Source organism: Cydia fagiglandana, chromosome Z (assembly GCF_963556715.1).
Source record: "Cydia fagiglandana chromosome Z, ilCydFagi1.1, whole genome shotgun sequence".
Taxonomy (NCBI): Eukaryota; Metazoa; Arthropoda; class Insecta; order Lepidoptera; family Tortricidae; genus Cydia; species Cydia fagiglandana.
In genome coordinates this window covers 33,568,492-33,587,226 of record NC_085959.1, presented here as the reverse complement: position 1 = coordinate 33,587,226, position 18,735 = coordinate 33,568,492, and the positions used below count along the sequence as shown (strand labels likewise).

The following is an 18,735-nucleotide window of genomic DNA, read 5'->3' as shown; positions in this document are numbered from 1 at the left end:
ATCTGTAAATGTCTACTACTGACTATACTTTTGTGTAGAGAAGCGGCCGTCCCCTTTCCTCTTAATATTTCATTGTATAGCTTTGAAGCTTGTTTACTTAATGAAGAAATACTTTTTTCAGGCAATCCAGGAATTTTTAGAATTCCTTGCAGACTGGGAAAAGATCGAAAAAAAAATACCTGTGTCAAGGAGCACGTTAACTGGATTAAAAGTAACTTTACGGGCAACACTTGAAATTTTGGATATGCTGAATGTTGCATGTGATTACAAGTATTTGATGACAGCAACCCTATCTCAAGATCCGTTGGAGGTAATTAATAATTACTAATTATGTAATCCAATGAATATGAATCTGCTTGTATGGAATCTGCATCATGTATGCTGCCTTACTTTTGGAGAAAGTCCAGAAAGCCTTTTTAAAAATAAAAAATAAATTAAAATTCATTAATTCAAGCTAATTATACTCATATTTTTACATTATTTACATTTTGATTACACAACATTAATAACATTACATTTAAATATAATCTACTAAAATTAACAATAAAATTTAAAAATTTACAAATCACATTAAAGAATAATGATATACAATATATACACAAAAACACAACAATACATACAAAACTAACCTACACCTGTCCTTACATGCCTGTTGCAACAGTGCACAATATAAGGACAGTCAAGCCGATCTGCGATCATCGCCAGGACAGTGTTGGCGCTGGCCCGCACGCGCCGCACCAGCGCAGCTGCGCGCACGCGCATGGTGGCGTGGAAACAGGCCGTGTGGGCCCCCGCGAACATGCCCGAAGCGCTACAGTAGCGGGGCAGCCCCAACACCGCCCTGAATGCGTTATTGTACTGGACGCGGAGCGCGTTGTACGCTCTTTGCGTGTAGTCCGCCCACAGGCCACACGTGTACAGCGACGTGCAGTACGCTTTGAAAAGCGTTATCTTCACGTCACTACTACAACGAGCAAACCTGCGAGCCAACATGTTCGCCCTTACGCACAACGCCCTCCGCTCCCGCTCCATATCCACATCATCCTTGAGGTCCGCAGTAACAATATGCCCTAGGTACTTGAAACTCTGTACTCTGTCTAAGAGAGCTCCGTTAAGCATGACAGGTGGCACATATTTTTTTAGGATACAGTTCCTACCTAGTCCATATACTTAATGTACCCATCAATATATTTCTGCCTGGTGTTTTTGGGTTTAATTCTTTTGAAATGAGGCGTAACTTTGGGCTGTGGACGTTTTTTATCGCTTACCTTCTTTCTAATGCTAAAAAAACGAACATAGCCATACAAATATTAGTACTATTATAAATGCAAAAGTGTGTCTGTTACCTCTTCACGCTTAAACCGCTGAACCAATTTAGATAAAATTATGGAGATAGTTTGAGACCCGAGGTCCTATATTTTTTATTGAATAATAATTTTGACTTGTTTTCAGAGATTTTTCTCCGTCATGAGATATTCGTGTGGAGGAAACGATCACCCTGATCCCAAAATGTTTGCACAAGTTTACCGATTGGCGTCTTGTTTTTCCCTAATACGCCCTCCGAAAGGTTGTAACGTTTCCGGCAAAGATTTGCTGAAGAACTTACTAGGAGCAAAGGATATGGTAACTGGTTCAAACGAGGCTAAGCAAGCATGGCTGGAAAGCCTCGACCATATACTAGATAATGGTGAACCATTGATTGATGGTTATGAAGACCATGACTACAACGAGGCTGTCACCAGTGACGCGGTGCAGTCTTACATTGCTGGGTACATCGTCCGCAAATTGCGAAAAATCGTAAAATGCAATAATTGTTTGAAACTCATACAAATGAGTCCCAATGAGGGAAAAATGTTAATGAGAAACGACGTAATCGATAAAATGGATTTATACGGCGGGTTAATTTATGCTAGTGACGATCTATTCAATCTGACCAAAATGATAGAGAAATGTGTGTTAAGAGCAATAAGCAAAGCTTTAACCAATATGGAGACGATCAGTGAAATTACGCAAGAATTACAAAAAGAAACATTGATAAAAGTTGGATGTGCCGACCATTCCAAACAAGTATCAAAAAAAATTATCGATATGTACGTAGTTATGCGAGCCCACTTTCTGGCAAAATATGAAAATAAACGTTACGACGCAGCCAAAACCAAAACTAAAATGAACAGGAAAAATGCCAAGTTATTGTCTTAATTACTAGTAGTTCGCCCCGAACTAAGAACTCGTATTCGCTGAAAACTACCGCGCAGCGCGCACACTCAGGTTTTGATTTCCAACTCAATCTCACTAGTGATACCTACTAATACTTTATATACGAGATTACCGCCACGTGGGATGTTGACTCGACGATCATTGTTGCGATAGTCGTCTCGGTTTTTTTTCCGTCATGAGATATTCGTGTGGAGGAAACGATCACCCTGATCCCAAAATGTTTGCACAAGTTTACCGATTGGCGTCTCGTTTTTCCCTAATACGCCCGGTTGTAATGTTTCCGGCAAGGATTTGCTGAAGAACTTACTAGGAGCGAAGGATCTGGTAACCATTGATTCATGGTTATGAAGACCATGATTACAACGAGGCTGTAAACCAGTGACGCGGTTCAGTCTTACATTGCTGGGTACATCGTCCGCAAATTGCGAAAAATCGTAAAATGCAATAATTGTTTAAAACTCATACAAATGAGTCCTAATGAGGGAAAACTGTTAGTGAGAAACGACGTAATCGATAAAATGGATTTATACGGCGGGTTAATTTATGCTAGTGACGATCTATTCAATCTGACCAAAATGATAGAGAAATGTATGTTAAGAGTAATAAGCAAAGCTTTAACCAATATGGAGACGATCAGTGAAATTACGCAAGAATGACTAAAAGGAGCATTGATAAAAGTTGGATGTGTCGACCATTTCAAACATATATTAAAAAATGTTATCGATATGTACGTAGTTATGCGAGCCCACTTTCTGGCAAAATATAAAAATAAACGTTACGCCGCAGCCAAAACCAAAACTAAAATGAATAGGAAAAATGCCAAGTTATTGTCTTAATTACTAATAGTTCGCCCCGAACTAAGAACTCGCATTCGCTGAAAACTACCGCGCAGCGCGCACACTCAGGTTTTGATTTCCAACTCAATCTCACTAGTGATACTTAGGTAAGTAATACTTTATATACGAGATTACCGCCATGTGGGATGTTGACTCGACGATCATTGTTGCGATAGTCGTCTCAGCGGACGGTCTCATAGCGAAGAGTCTCGACCAACACCTAGAGACTGGATCAAGGGTCAGATGCAGGCAAATTGTGACAAAACATTCGCTGATGTTAACAAGAAATAACTCAAAATGTAGTCAATATGATGGGTGCTGAGAAAGGGGCGGCTACAGGGCCTGGGGCCTAGGGCGGCAAAGACTGCAAATCCGCCACTACATTATACATATATAAAAATGTGTTCGGGTGTTTTTTTTTTGTTTTGTAAGTGTTTTTATATTTTACTTTTATATTAATATTAAAAACGAAAAACAAAAAGAGCCTTTTATTTCTCGCCGGTAAAACAAACACAATATTATAAACTTAAATTTACATTAGGTTTAGTATTACAATAATATTTAATATTCCTCAAATCAATGTTCTATTATGCTTGGTTATGTAATAAGTAGTAAGTAATTATATTTTTTTCTTGTAATTTATTCTGCGACAACCCCTCCTGTGAGGGTGAACGCCTCCTCCAGTGATGCTGGTCATCACAATTTCTGTTCTCTATCTTTTTCAACTTACATATGTATATCAATATTAATTTATATATTGGTATTAAATACCTACAAATACAAATAATAAAAAGCTAATAAATACTCTTATCGGGATTCGAACCCGGGACCTCCTGCTTCATAAGCGGGGTCACTACCGACAAGGCTAAAAGACCGTCAAAAATTGGTTCGCGATGCACAGTGGCGCCGCGGCGCGGCCTATTTAATGTTTTTGAGGGACACTTTTTAATACATGAAGATTGTTTTCCTCATCTCTACCTTCCATACACAGAATCCTATAACATTTATTCAACCTGTCAATATTAATTCGTATTATTTCCGGCCATAATAGTAAACGTCGATCTGAAGAAGAATAGTAAAACAAGATTTGTAGTAGCCCTCGCATGGAGCTACTCTGGGGACCATGAAATCATTTTAACATCGTAAGAGTTGAAACCAAATAGGTAGGTAGAAGTTCTTAATAGATCTTCATGGAATTTTGAAATATCTAACTAGTCTAACATTAAAAAAACTTTGTATTTAAGGTTATGTGAGTACCTAGTGTAGATAGCAACCAATGTTACGTCCAACCTAAATGAAACTTTTACAGTTGCACTTTGCAGACTGGTTTATCGTTCACTGCGTTTGCGTAGTATTTAGAATATGAGTATAATAATTAGGGCTTCTTTGCAACCAGTCGACCGACATCCTGCGTTCCGCGCGTGAGTAATCAGAAGTGGCCACAAGCCGGCACAGATCTCTTTAATGGGTTAGTTGTAGGACCAGATTGCTCTGTTACTCGGCATGACGTTGCTACCTCACCTTACCTCGATAATGATTTAAATTGCTCTCGCCCGTGTACGTTCGGTGCCTATATCGGCTCGATGACACTGTAATTGCCACATAAATACGAGAATTAAGACCAAAATGCGCGGCTTTGGCTTTATAAACTTTCTACGCAAATTTTTTGCGCAAACCTTTTCCTAATACGGTCTGGGTAGTAGCTAAAAAGAAATATATTTAAAACAATTAGTCAGCAATACTTAATATGTATATACTATTTTGTTACAGCCAAAACTTCAAAATAGTGTATCGCTGGAATTCATCCTTATTGAGAAAATCAATCTTTATTGAGAAAACATTTGCAGTCAATTGGTATTTTTGAAATCTGATATTCATCACCCTTTAACTTATTATTAAAATAAAATAAGACTGACATTGATGAACAACACCGGGGGGGCTGAACGATAAGTAAACATTTTATATAGCCGTAGGTACTGGAAATGTGAGTCATCGAATTAAATTGCTTTATAGGCCGGCAATAGTGGGCGTGGGCTAACTGGTCACGGGAAGCTTTGTTCAACGTCACAGGAACGCACTCAGCGAAATTAAAATACATGGCCGCAGAGGGCAACGAACGTGTTCCCTAAACGTAAACAGGGGAACATTACTTGGATACATACAGTTAGATAGGTACATAAATATTTTGTAGCCAGTTTTTAGTATTGTCAGTTACGGCCACAAAACACGTTATGTTCGAGGTCTTAAAACAATTTCTAATGGTGCATATGCACTCGTAGTAATGAAAGAACGACACCTACATACAGGTAGTCCGTTCAGTATCCTAATAGGGGTTCACCTGTTTGCGAGCATGCTGCCGAGCCAATTACGCGTTCGTCAGAGATGGATCTACGCGGGACACCTTTAGCACACGCCGGAGGGCAATGGAGAAAAAGTGCGCGAAGCAGGTGCCACGTAATTATTAATCGACAGCTGAGGATGCAGCCGCTCTCGGGGAATTAATGAGAGACGACAGACTTCCTAGGCATTTACCACGTGAATCTAAAGCTGAGGGTAGGGACAACAAGCATATCTTGCCTTCATTGTAACGTAGAAATGTTAATGTTGCCGTCATTGTAACGTGTGTCGCCACCGGAACTCTAAATTATATTAAATAGCTAAATGCATTAAATATATTAAAAGTTGGCGTGTCAGAGTGCAATTTGCATAAAATAAGGTAGTAGCGGTGCAAGTGACAATCATTTAGTAATTAACAGTTCACTGCAATGAAAGGGGAAGAGAAAGCGGACATTAACTAAGTTGTTATACAATCAATAATAAGCAACTTATCAGTACACATAAATATCATGTCATTGGGTAGAAAAACCGTCAAAATTAATAAAAATACGATTGGATTCCTAGTTCTAAAACGTGCGAGTAGTTATTGTAGGTAGATTTGAATTGTAATTTATTAACTGTGTTTATTTACGTGGACAAATAATAGAGTCCGCAATTTGCGCCAATTGGGTGCAACGTGAATGTGACTGACGAGTTGTTTCCGGCTTTCGCATAAAAAGCACTCTATATGGCCACACTTACTATTACGGTCTTGTTCAATATCTTTTATCGACGTAATGTACCGAAAGGCACTTGTTTTCCGGTGGACCGTTAAACATGTAACATAGGGGGATAAAACAACAATACTTATTGACGCAAATGTAAGCAAGCAATATCAAGGTGAGACACAACCTTCATCGAATTAAAGTTTATAATTCCATAAATCTGCGTTAACATGTGCACAATGACAATAAAATCGATAATATAACCATGTGTAGTAGATTTTATGCTTAAATAATAATCATATCGTATGTTAAGGCCCACTCGGCAGCTTGCGGCTTTTACGGCTATTGTTACATATTTACCAAATTATGTTAAAATAATGTATTTTATTATATCCTCGCCATTTTTGGATTCTCGATATGCCCTGCAAAATTATGTTTCTGACGACCAAGACCCATAGTTACTCGTTAATATGAATTTGTAGCACTTTGTTAATTTATTACTACTTACGTGCTTCTGCTTATGATATTTTATTTTCATAGCATCGAAAATACGACATGCTATACGACATAAAAATTATGTGTTAGACAGAAATAAAAAAACATCGGTGTCCTCGCAGGGAAACATCGTGAGGAAACCGGACTAACCGATCAAAGGCGGAGTTACCCTCTGGAAGTCTTGGTTGCTTGCTAAGAAGAATTAAAGATCGGAAACCAAATTAGCGTGTACTAATTATACTTAGTGAGGTACAAGGCCCCGATCACGCCTCGCCCACAGCTTCAGTAAGATTCGTCTCACCCACTCATGAATTTATTGGGGAACAACTACTAACGCCCACATGATGTCTTACTTACACTTAAATCTGTATCATTCTTGATTTGTATGAAGTAGGAAGACCGTTAGTCTCAAATAAATTTATGTTTATAACTAAGTATTACAAAATCATGTTATGTTACATTGTAATAGGATTTACAGTGAATAAAACGAAGAAGACAGTGACATTGTCCAAAAATAAATAAAAAGGTATGTTTAGGTACTCAAAGTTTACAGGGTCTGTTTTAATTGAGATCGAAGGCATATGGAGCAGGAGGTAGATTTCTAGTTATACCTAAGCTCATATGAGGGTTCAAAATATTTAGAGTTGAGGTCACACGGGGTGCACATTTTTCACTCTTCCAACCCAAACCAAAAAGTTAACCTAATTTGGGGTCATCCATTAATTACGTCACACGAATTTCTAGGTTTTTTGACCCCTCCCCCCTCCTTGTCACACTTGGTCACATTTGGCAAACCCCTCCCCCCTAGTGTGACGTCACATTTTTTCTACGAAATCGCCAAATCGAATTAAGTAAGTACCTAAGTATTATTAATATTTTATCAAAATATTTTTGACGATATAAATATTAGTAACTTTATAACCCAAAACTGCTTAGGAAAGAAAATTAAACGAATAAAAACGATTATCGTTTTAAAAACTTGTTATTTAAATGTATAGCGAATAAAATAATTTAAATAAATTTTCGGTTACTGATGAAGTTAAAGTGACGTCACAAAGTTTGTGTCCCCCCCTCCCCCATGTCACAATATGTCACATTTTCTTGACCCCTCCCTCCCCCTAAACGTGTGATGTAATTAATGGATGACCCCTTACGAGTATCTGAAATTGGCTCTATTATACTGTTGGGTAGATGAAAGGTACGTATAATACCTATTAGGTATAAACTTCTAATAAATTACAACTGGAAATGAGACTTCCGTGAAAATTACTTTAGGCAAAATAATTATAGATTCAAAGATACAGAGGCTGCATCACAGGACTAACACAACACTCGAACTTGTTTACTTATTTAATCAGTACGATTTATGTAAATATCTAAATAAAAACCGTCTCGGTGATATCACTTTTTTAGGCGAAATGTTACAAAACCGGTCGTGGGAACCGAAGTTATAATAATCGTTAAAAATCAGTGAATGAGCGACCGAACTATTAAGTTAACACCTGTCCTGGTTAGTTTTTTTGGTAGCCAGGTAGAAGTATGACAAAAGGTACACAGGCTACGTTACAATGGGAATTTTCGGGTGTTTAAACTAAAAGTATTTTCCTTATACCTGACGTTTTTAATTTTTAAACATCAATGTAAATAATAGTTGGTTTATTATCCATATTTTTTATTCACTGTCATATTTAAAATTTAACACAGGCGACTAAGAATAATTTTCAAAAAAGAAATGCCTTAAAATAATATAAAAATGTAGCTTGTAACGGTTGGGTTTATCCATGAACACCAATACACTGGTGTGGTTTCCTATAAATGTATAAGAGCGGACATTTATATACATAAAAGTTTATATTTCACGCTAAGTATGAAAGTGACTATGATACCGACATTACCGACACAAGGCGACTTCTATAAGCACTTAATCGCCTTTACTAAAGCTTTAAAATCGATGAAACGTAGTCGCATAAAATAGACTACTCCAAAAGAATCTCATTATACCTCAATGGAGTAAATGTACCGGCTTAATACTATTGATAATATAGGAAGCGACTTGGTGTCGCTTTTATTTTATGGGTGCCGCTTCGTAAGACAAATACTCATAATATATTGACCTATAATATAGGTTATACCTACTTACCTCTAGCTCTTACAAATAATACAAATGTAAATAAATAACGCGAAAATAAACTTATTCACTCTAATAGGTATAATTAAATTGCCAAAAATTATGCTATGCCGCAGTAAGGTAAAAATTTATAAATGGGTAGAATTACCGAACGCGTCAGATTGACGTGTGTTGCTAGAACTATTGTATTGTAAAGTAACATTTTGTAGGAAGTAACATGCTAAGCCAAAAATTCAATTATGTTATTGTTAAAATTATTATAAATTTCACAAAAACAAGGGGAGCCTACATCAGGTGTATTTTATGCCAGGTCACCCATTAAATTTCTCCCCTACTGATGTTTCGATTTGATACGTTGAACATAAATAGCCATAACTATACTGAAAATGAGGGGATATAGGTATGCATGCAACACACCCTAAAAATGTAATTAAGGTGTGCAAGTGATTCACCCACCGCTTAGGTTCATAAGTTACCCACAGATCTATATTCCATCAATACATTCGTTAGTCCTGTATGTATACATGTACCTACTTTATGTTGTTTCTACATACAATAAATAAGTACATACATAAGAACGAATAAAACATAAAAAACATTCACTTACCTCTTCTAATATCGGGCAACTTTTATAGCGAGATTTTTTGATTGCCAGTTCCCACCATGGCACCGGTGGCTTGGAACGCAAGATGGTTTGGCACCCAACTTTGGGATCGTGTGATTCATACAGAGTGGTGAGAGTTCTAGAAGAGGGCCGAGATTGTGACTCCTCATCTTCGTCTGCCGGTATTCCAGTTACACATTCGCAACACTTATGAGGTCTCCTAATAACGGTTTGAGGTCTGTAGTCAGCACTGAACGAATGTCTATAGTTTAGTCGCTTATTGTTAAACCCGCTAGTTTCACTAACCGATCTCTTAAATCCATTTCTATTACTTTGCAAAGGCATTCTTGGAATTTGATGCACTTCATTTAGGATACTAGGTTCATCGAGTAAACTGACGTTATCTCCCGTGAGAGGCGTATTCGGTTCCGAATGATACCCCATTTTATTACGTTGTAAACTGCCATAAAATGGATTTTCTTTAATATTACTCGTTCTCAGGTCAATCGACTTTGGCCTTCGTAAATTAAGCGTTGCAAATTTTTGGGGAGATCGATGAAATTTAGATTTGTTAGGCAAATCTTTAAGAACATCTTCTGTGTCCGTAGATGGTATCGTGGAATTGTCACTGTAACTAGATATAGGCCTGTCGTTATCGGTGAGATACGAGGAGGATTCTGAGCAATTATCACGGTCGCTATGGCTTCGTCTACAGTCAACGGAGGAGCCGGTAGTGTCTGTGCGCAAGGAATGCTGCTCTGCGCCGTCTTGGTTAGCAGAGTGCCGCCTGTAACATTGCCGATCGCCGTTATTTAAGCTCGCAATACCAATTTTTTCACCACTTCTTACGTCCTGCTCTGTCGTATAATCTAAGCTTTTCAGACGCCCTCGTGGCTTGATGTCTATAGAATCGTAATGAGCTTCTTGTTGCCCGCTCGCATATTTCACTGGAGAATTTCTCTTTGGAATCTGAAGGTTCGCTCTATCATAAATAGGCTCAGAAAAACTGAGCCGTGAAGTTTTATCCGATGCAATATTAGCAGCTCCATTGCTTGAATCGTATTGTACGCCAACGTTACAATCTAGAAAACTATTTTTGTTAGGGGTCCTTTGAAGCGTAAAGTACTCTGAGTGGCGCTGAGGTAGATTAACAGTTTGATTTGGTTCTACTAGATTCCTTATTTTAATTCGGCTTCTAGGTGCACGAATAGTAGCAAATCCATCATGTATCGGGGAGCCATGATAAGTAGCAGAGGTGGTCACCGCCATGGTCAACTCGTGTTATGCACTGTTAAATGCATTCTTGCTAACCAACATGTCGTGGTTCTTTAGAATAAACGTTTTAAACTGATATAATGTTTATAGGGACGTCTTATGCACGGCGCGATCAGCCTAGAAAGCGTAAAATTGTAAAATACTCCTTTAAGTCTTCATTGCCTTGCACGTGCCGACACTTCACGTTTAACTGTAGGTTTTGCGAAATGGAAAACATTGATGGTATGTTCTACGAGGGTTTGTTTAAGTCACATTTCTTATTCGATAATGATAAATATATTATTCTTAATGTTAATCGTATAATGAAATCGTTTTACTCTCTGCGTCTAACTATAAAAACGTATTATAAACGCATTAGTTATACACTTCCCTATAATATTGGAGATTTATAACTACTTACTACCAACATTTAGTAGGAAAGTGCAGTGAGCGTCGCGTACGTGTATTACAACTAGAGAAATTTTTTTGTAAAATCATATCATGACGCACTTAGGTCTCTATTGTTTCCCATAAAGTTTTAAGTATGTAGTAAGTAATGTTTGTCCATTTGTTCGTCGTTGTTCGTTAGTCATAATTTGGTTTCTCTCAGAAACGCGTACCTTTTCAGGATTGCCATAAAACAAACCTAACCTAACCTGTCTATAGGATAACGTTACGAGAATCCCTAAACTTAACGGTTTCAGAATTATGAATTATGATTAACGATAATCTGACAATCATTACATGTTGACAATAATGACGTGAAACACAGGGATCCGTGATTTATATATCTTTAATATAACGTGTCTCTGTAACAGTGTAACACAATCCACTGAAAACAATCTGTTTAGAATGCAGAATAGAACCGATTGCACTTGAGAATCTCAATTGCCACGCGACGTAGACAATAGCTACGTCTAACATTGAAAAATATGCGTAAATTAAAGTTGTATACTTAAACATACTATAAAATAACTATTTCCTAACTGAACACATCTATATACGGTTTAAGCTTGTAAGCTACTAGTTGACACATCGCATGCATCCGGTCGTCGTGTCGACGCGTACCTAAAGCATTGCACTCACGCAGTTTATTTTGCATGACTATTACAATTTGTGGGATTAAAGGAAAAATAAGCCAATTTGGGGACTACAGCTCAACCCCTTTCGGGTGTCAGAAGGCCTGAATTAATTTCCTCGGGCTAGGATGTTTTATTTAATAACATTATATTTTATTATAGTATTACGACTATTACGAGTATAATTGGATTAGTAAGTTAGACCAAGCCGAAAAGTTTACTTGATGTTAGCTTACCATACAAGTAAACAAGTATAGTACCGACCTATACGCTCAGTAGTAATTTAGGCAACTTGTGTAATATATATTTAAGTTGTTTTTACGCATATTATGTAATTTTATCATTACATCTAAGTGGCAGTGGCGTCGGGCGCTAATCATCCGTTCTTTACAAACAATGGGTAGGTCATGTTGTAATACGGGTTGAGTTATAAATTGTAAAAAGGGCAGAGCTGCCGTCAATCGGGCCGGCGTCTCGGCGCAGGGGCAGGGGCAGACCCTTGGTTGTTCCTTTCAAACCATTCTCAAACTTTCGACGCGCTATTTATAATAATTTTACCATTATAAGAAAGTAAATGGCTTTCTAAGTCAAAGACTTAAATAGACAGAAATATAATATAAAAAAGCATGTTGCACGTTCAAAATCTACCTGTGCAAAATGCATGTGGCGGGCATTTAGGTATTCTACGAACATTTCTCACGTGTTCGTAATTATCGACCAAATTAGAGAAAAAAGAGGTTTAACGACATACTAATAAGCCTGCACCTGCAGCACAATGCGTCCCTTTGAGAACCGTAGGTTGCAATAGAGAGTGAGATGCACGAAATGTTTATGCTCGCCGTCCCCCTTCCACTAACGCACTGCACGCGGCCCGGCCGTATCAACGACCTTTCCGTACAGACCGTAGTACCGAGTGTGCAGCACAATATTTTCGTTTCACGGTCATTTCGTAACATTTCAATATTCCCATGTTCATGCTGATTGACGTAATGTAAATAAACTTGAAATGCTTGAACATCGTTGTGGAGACTTCGATTGTTCTATGGGCTAAACGACCGCTTGTATCAAGGGGAATATACACTGATTTATATTAAATAACAATCAGCATATAAATTATGATAAGATAACATTGAACATAAAGTGACATATTTTATACAGTTGTATTTTATGGGAACATTTTACGTTGGGAAAGTACAGATATGTAATCATAATCATTTATTTATTTTACTTATAAGGGTCGCAAGTCGTATATTTATTAATTTTATTATGTTAGATATAAAAATAAGAACAAAGATTGGAAAAACATTGCAATACGTAGCTATTATAATATTAATTAAAGTCCATAACTTGTAAATTTTATGAAAACCAGAATTTCTGATAGTTATTACAAGATTGTGAGATTGTACTTGGACTCATAATAAATATAAATATGTATACTTATCATTAATGACATTTGAACAATATTAAAATATTCAAAATTTTGTAACATATCCTCAAATCAAATCCATTTGATTAAATTATTACCCAATTAAAAAAACAACGAAAAAAGGATTCAAATTACAAATACCGTTACAATCTCACGCGACAATTTATAGGTAGCTATTAATATTATTTTAATACAGATTATACATATCTAAAAAAATAATATTTAATTTGGCTTAAATAATTTTTTTATCTGTCAAACTCACGCTAGCATCAAGTTGGAAACCGACACGTGTTTCAAAGAGATCGTGACCCTAACGGTTTCTATCAGTCTCATCTTATTGTCGGCTCCGTCGATCATGCGTATGCACATGTGTGAGCTACTATCGTTTAGCGAACTAATTATACTGTACCCGAATCAAGCGCCGCAGGTACCGTACGATACGATAACATAAAAGCGAAGCAATTTAGGTTTTAATGAGCTAAATAAGCCTAAAGCTATGAAGAATCGGGCATTGCTCAATGTATTTCTTACATAGCTTATTATATGGTGCACTGAGGCGATGGAGACCGTTCGGTAGTTGTTGTGATATATTTTTTCATCATACCTAATTATCAGTACCAAAAAGACTATTTATTAAACGATTAAAAGCGCATTTGCACCAGAAAATGTAAATTTAAGTAATAAAATGAATTTAATATGTATTTTAAATAGGAGCGCGAAATAGATATAGGTAGTTAATTGCGGGCGTTGCGTCGAGAAACATGTTTTCATGAGTACCTATTTATGTATGATTTTAGTGTCACATAATCTAGGAACCCATGTGAGGTTCATCAGAAATCTAGAATAAGACAGCCCACAGCGCACACCCAATTAACGATGCAAATAACGATGATCTCAACGTAATTGATTATGATTCCATATGGTCGGTCCACGTGAGATGATTTTATTTACATCACCTAAGTATGTACGTATAGTTTACACCCACTTTGACCCTTGTTATTTATTCTACGCGCCTCGTCTAACAATATATCACAGAAAATAACAAAATACGGCAATATATTAGGTACCTACCTTACTGTTTTTTTAAGATTCACATAATATGTGAATACGAAATGAAGTCCTTGGACGTAACATCATACGAACATTAGACATGGTAAATACATATGTATTAATTACATCTTTAAATAAAATGCGTGCCAATTAACGTAGAGTTATTTGATATTTAAAGGGATCGCGGTTGAGCAACATTTTAAGTCTGTAGGATCAAGGGGAGCATCTGTTGTGCACATGGCCCGCTTCCACCTATATATCTGTACAAGAGCGCACTTGATGGGATATGGGATAGACATTCGATACGACTCCGAGGTAAAACATGAAACTGCGGCATCTGCTCAATCCTTATAATTACTCAGAATGCGGTCAAGGAGCCGCTTGATTGAGGTGACTGAACAACTGTCGTGACAGTCTGTATACAGTTAAAGCAGGTTAAACCAACAATTCTACATTGTTTGGAAATTGTATCGTTCTAACGAAGTATGACGCTGATTCCGAACATTAGACAGTAAGTTTGGCCCGATCTGCCTTATCGTGTTCTCATTAGCATAAATTGTAGATTTCTATACAATAAAGCTATGAGAATACTGTCCGACTGAAATGTGAATGAGATAAGTTGTCAATCGGTATGTATAATGAAGATGTGATGGCAGCCGGAATTGTAAAAGGATAAAGCTGATGTGGATTCGATATTCCCAATCATGTATTACGTCGGTTATAAACATGCGAATAACTAAGTGGGTTGGGCGCATTGTATTCGGCTCTATTCACATACGTCACGTCAAAAGCCGGCACTGTTTTAAGGGCACTCACGTGACCTCCGACTTCTCTTTGGTATTGTCATGCTAATGCAGGCCACTGTTACCGATCAACTGTGACACACACTAGTAATAATCAGCTAAGCATTAGTAAGCGCAACGGGGTTTATCTCATGTAGTGGGGGAAGTAAGTGCAGAAATGTATAGAGCAGCATGTACTCTTGTTTCAAGCGACGCCGCTTGGCATGATTGTTCCTTGGATCATACTAATGGAATGGAAAGTACCTACTTATTCCAAACTGACTATATTAAGGCAAGTTCATATGATGCTAGTTTGAGTGTCTTTGTACCATCACGCTCCGCGATTTAGGACCCTAGCTAAATTAGTTGTTCAAGACTTACGCTATAGAATTTTCTGTTTACCAAGAACCCTAAATGGCATTACAATCCCGTGTGGTGACTGTAACGCCTAAAGTCAAAACTTCTAAAAATCTTTAAGACTATCACATTTCTTTAAAATAATTTCCTGTAGTCAAGCAACGACATTTAACCGTACAAGGTCTCCCGTTGAATCATATAGGTACCTTTCTACTGGTGGTCTTTATAACGTACGTTATCGCCTGTTTTCAGGTGAGTCAGGCGTGACCACCTCGTGTGTCTGGCTCAGCAAAGTTTATCGTTTACTGCAACCAGTCCCGGCTATCTCTGTTTAAGTACAGTAGCTGATGCTTCCTGACTAGATAGGATGCTCCCTTGTAGAGCTTCCTTCCGTACTTAACAATTGATCTCTTCAAGCATAAAGGATAAAACCACTTAAGCGAGTTTAAGTAGTCGTATATCTTATTATAGTTTGGTTAGATGAGATAGAAGTAATTAGTGTGTCATACTTTTATTATTAAATTATACTCGAAACGAATCTTATGCTTTTGAAAATGTTAATTAAATTTATATTACTTAATTACGAGTATGACGCCCAATTTGTTACATAATTTTGTTTATTATCAGTATGTTAAGAATGATAGTTTTCTTTTCTTACTAAGGCCAGGCCAACATACCGAGATTTTTTTAATTGAGTAACTTTAAAAGGGCCCACAGTTACCAGTTCGCCGGACGATATCAGCCTGTCAGTTAATCACAAAAGGTGACAGTTGCGAACAACTGACAGGCTGATATCGTCCGGCGAACTGGTACTCTGTGGGCCCCTTTAAGGAACCATGCTTAGGTTTATATTGACACAATGACAGACTCGCCCACATCCGTTAATATGGATGCCTGCCTACTGTTCAAGATTCCGAGCATGAGATGATCAACTACATAATATAGTGTATGACATGAGAATCGCTGCTCCTGTCAAGGTCGACCCGCGAGATGCGGTGACGCAACACTTGCTCGGCGTGTTTTGTATCAAAAGCGATAAATCTTGAACTGAGGTCAAAAATGGTTAACGCGCATGTTCGGATAGGAACGATAATGTCCTCCCGAAGACATAAATGTTATTTAATTTATTACCGATTCTAGAGTATGAGTGGCGTCGTATGAAAGTTAATAAAACTGTGATTTAAGCTGATTATTGTATAATTAATATGTATAGTAGACACAAGAAATCAGTGACAATGTAATCAAAATAAAAGGGCATGCTACCTTCATTAATGGTTTATTGGCAACGTGCAAGATAATGGTGCATTCAAAAGCCTTACTAATAAAAATAAAAACCAATCACGAAATTTAGGATAGGAAGATATTATATTGACTTCACTTCCCCTCCATATATAGGTATTGCACGAAGTAAAACCTATTGATGCACACAAAAATAATTAAACATTGGTTTATTGAATAGAGCTTCGAAAAGCACTCAACCAAAGGGCATATCTGGAGAGCAACATAATATTGTTTAATCAAATATTGCGCTGCACCCAAAGCTAATAGGTCTAGAAATAGACAATGAAACAACTCGCAGTGACAGTATAGTAGCATATTAGCAATCAAGAATGCAACCATCGCTCACACAAGGACCAACTAAGGTACTAGTGACGGATGAAGATAGACCTAGATCCTTTTGTTCTTACACTTATTTGTAACCAATACTTAGGCCAACTGATTTCCCCAGACATAAAGCCGATATTGAGTGTGCTGAATTATATTGAGCATTCTCCAGGTGCTTCAAGCATTACCATAGCATGTAACTTCCCATTCATGGGCATTCAATGCATTGTGCGGATCAGAAACTTCCCACAAAACTTTTGAATTTCATTTCGAAAACAAATCTACTCGTAATAAATGTTATTTCTTTCTTCAAAAAAAATGTTTCCAATATTGAGACTCAAGGCGGAAGCGGAATGGCATTAAAATTAGAATAAAATACTTTCGCTTTGCTGTGTAGTGTGTAGTCAACAAACGAGTAGCTTTCGCTGCGATTCCACAATTTAGTTTATATTTGAAATAAAGCAATGAGATGAATTGTGTAATTTTGTCCTGCTAATGGACATACTTTGTCAATCAGTGTCAAGGAAAAGGAATCAATATATGATAAAAATAATATGAAGTGTGTATGTTTGTTATCGATGGACAAAGATCAAACATCGATCCATCAAAAGATTTCTATCCTTTTTCCGTACGTAGCACATGTTGCTTCAGTAATAACTGCTTTTAACGGACACAACAAATTATACTCCATCCTTATATTCATTTATTTTTCCGACCTCTGTTCTTTTTGCTATATGTATAACTGGTTTGCGTTTCCGATATCGGTAGCCAGTATGTTCGTTCGCGTTCCAGTCGATTTAATATGCAAATCCTACATCGTATTTCCTATCAAAGTACATATTTAAATAAAAATACACGACAAAAATAAATAGTCTAAATACATTAGTTTCCCATTAAACACTGTTCTGGTGTGGTGACTTAGAGCTAGCTAGAGCTAAAATTTCTGCCGCTGACACCTGTTTGCTTTGAATATGTTTTAAGGAACATTTTACGAGTTCGTTGTCTCTGTACTATAAACAAATGAACTATTCTAATTCTAACCCAAAGGCCAGCCTGGATAACCATAAACTTTTTGTTTGCCTAATAGGTCGTTAAGCCTGCGACTAAAACGTTTAGTAGATAGTACCTTCATGCTTATCGTCGCCGAACCTTAGTTGACTACGCTATTTATAAATATGACCACCTTATTTACAAGTGTGTTTATAAAGTACCTAAACATGAATGTTATTGCTCGATGATGTACGCTATTGGACATTAAGTAATGCCACAGGGCGCTAGAGATCCCCTGGCCCGTCTCCACATGAATTAACCTCAATTGAGAGTGCCGAGGAGGCGCTTCGCTGATTGAAGACAGTCCACTCTAACAACCAGTAAACGACCCTCCCAGTCTTCCTGCCTCTTCAATAAACGAGCGAAATTTACTATGTAACAATGTCCCATTTATTTGAAGTTTTATTTCAATAACCGCTAATACAATCAGTTACGTCGGCGCCTACATGGTAGATACTAGACACCTATGTGCGTAGGTCCACCGAGATACGATTCTAAATATCTATAGATAAAAGATTATAGCTAAAGATAACATAATTGTCAACTGTAACAAAGACAACACACTGCATGAAATCGATAAATTCAACTGCACGTTTGAACTTATACGTTTACAAACATCCTAGTTCTAGGGAGTAATGAAGCCATAATGGTAATGATTTATGTGCCAAGTTACAGTAAATCTTTCTTCATGTACCATCCGGTGTAAGCAAAGAGAAGAGGTGCTTTGAACCTCGCCCTTACATGAGCTTTCTCAGAACATCTTGTTAAGATATTCGTATGTGCATCAACTAAGTTCAAAGTTGTCGCACAA

The 18,735-nt window shown here is 37.3% G+C and overlaps 1 protein-coding gene across 1 annotated transcript in view; it reads right to left on the bottom strand.

Moving 5' to 3' along the window:
* The window catches only part of LOC134678543 (protein sickie), a 199,335-nt gene that overhangs the window by 23,337 nt on the left and 157,263 nt on the right, over positions 1-18,735 (bottom strand). The window lies entirely within an intron of this gene.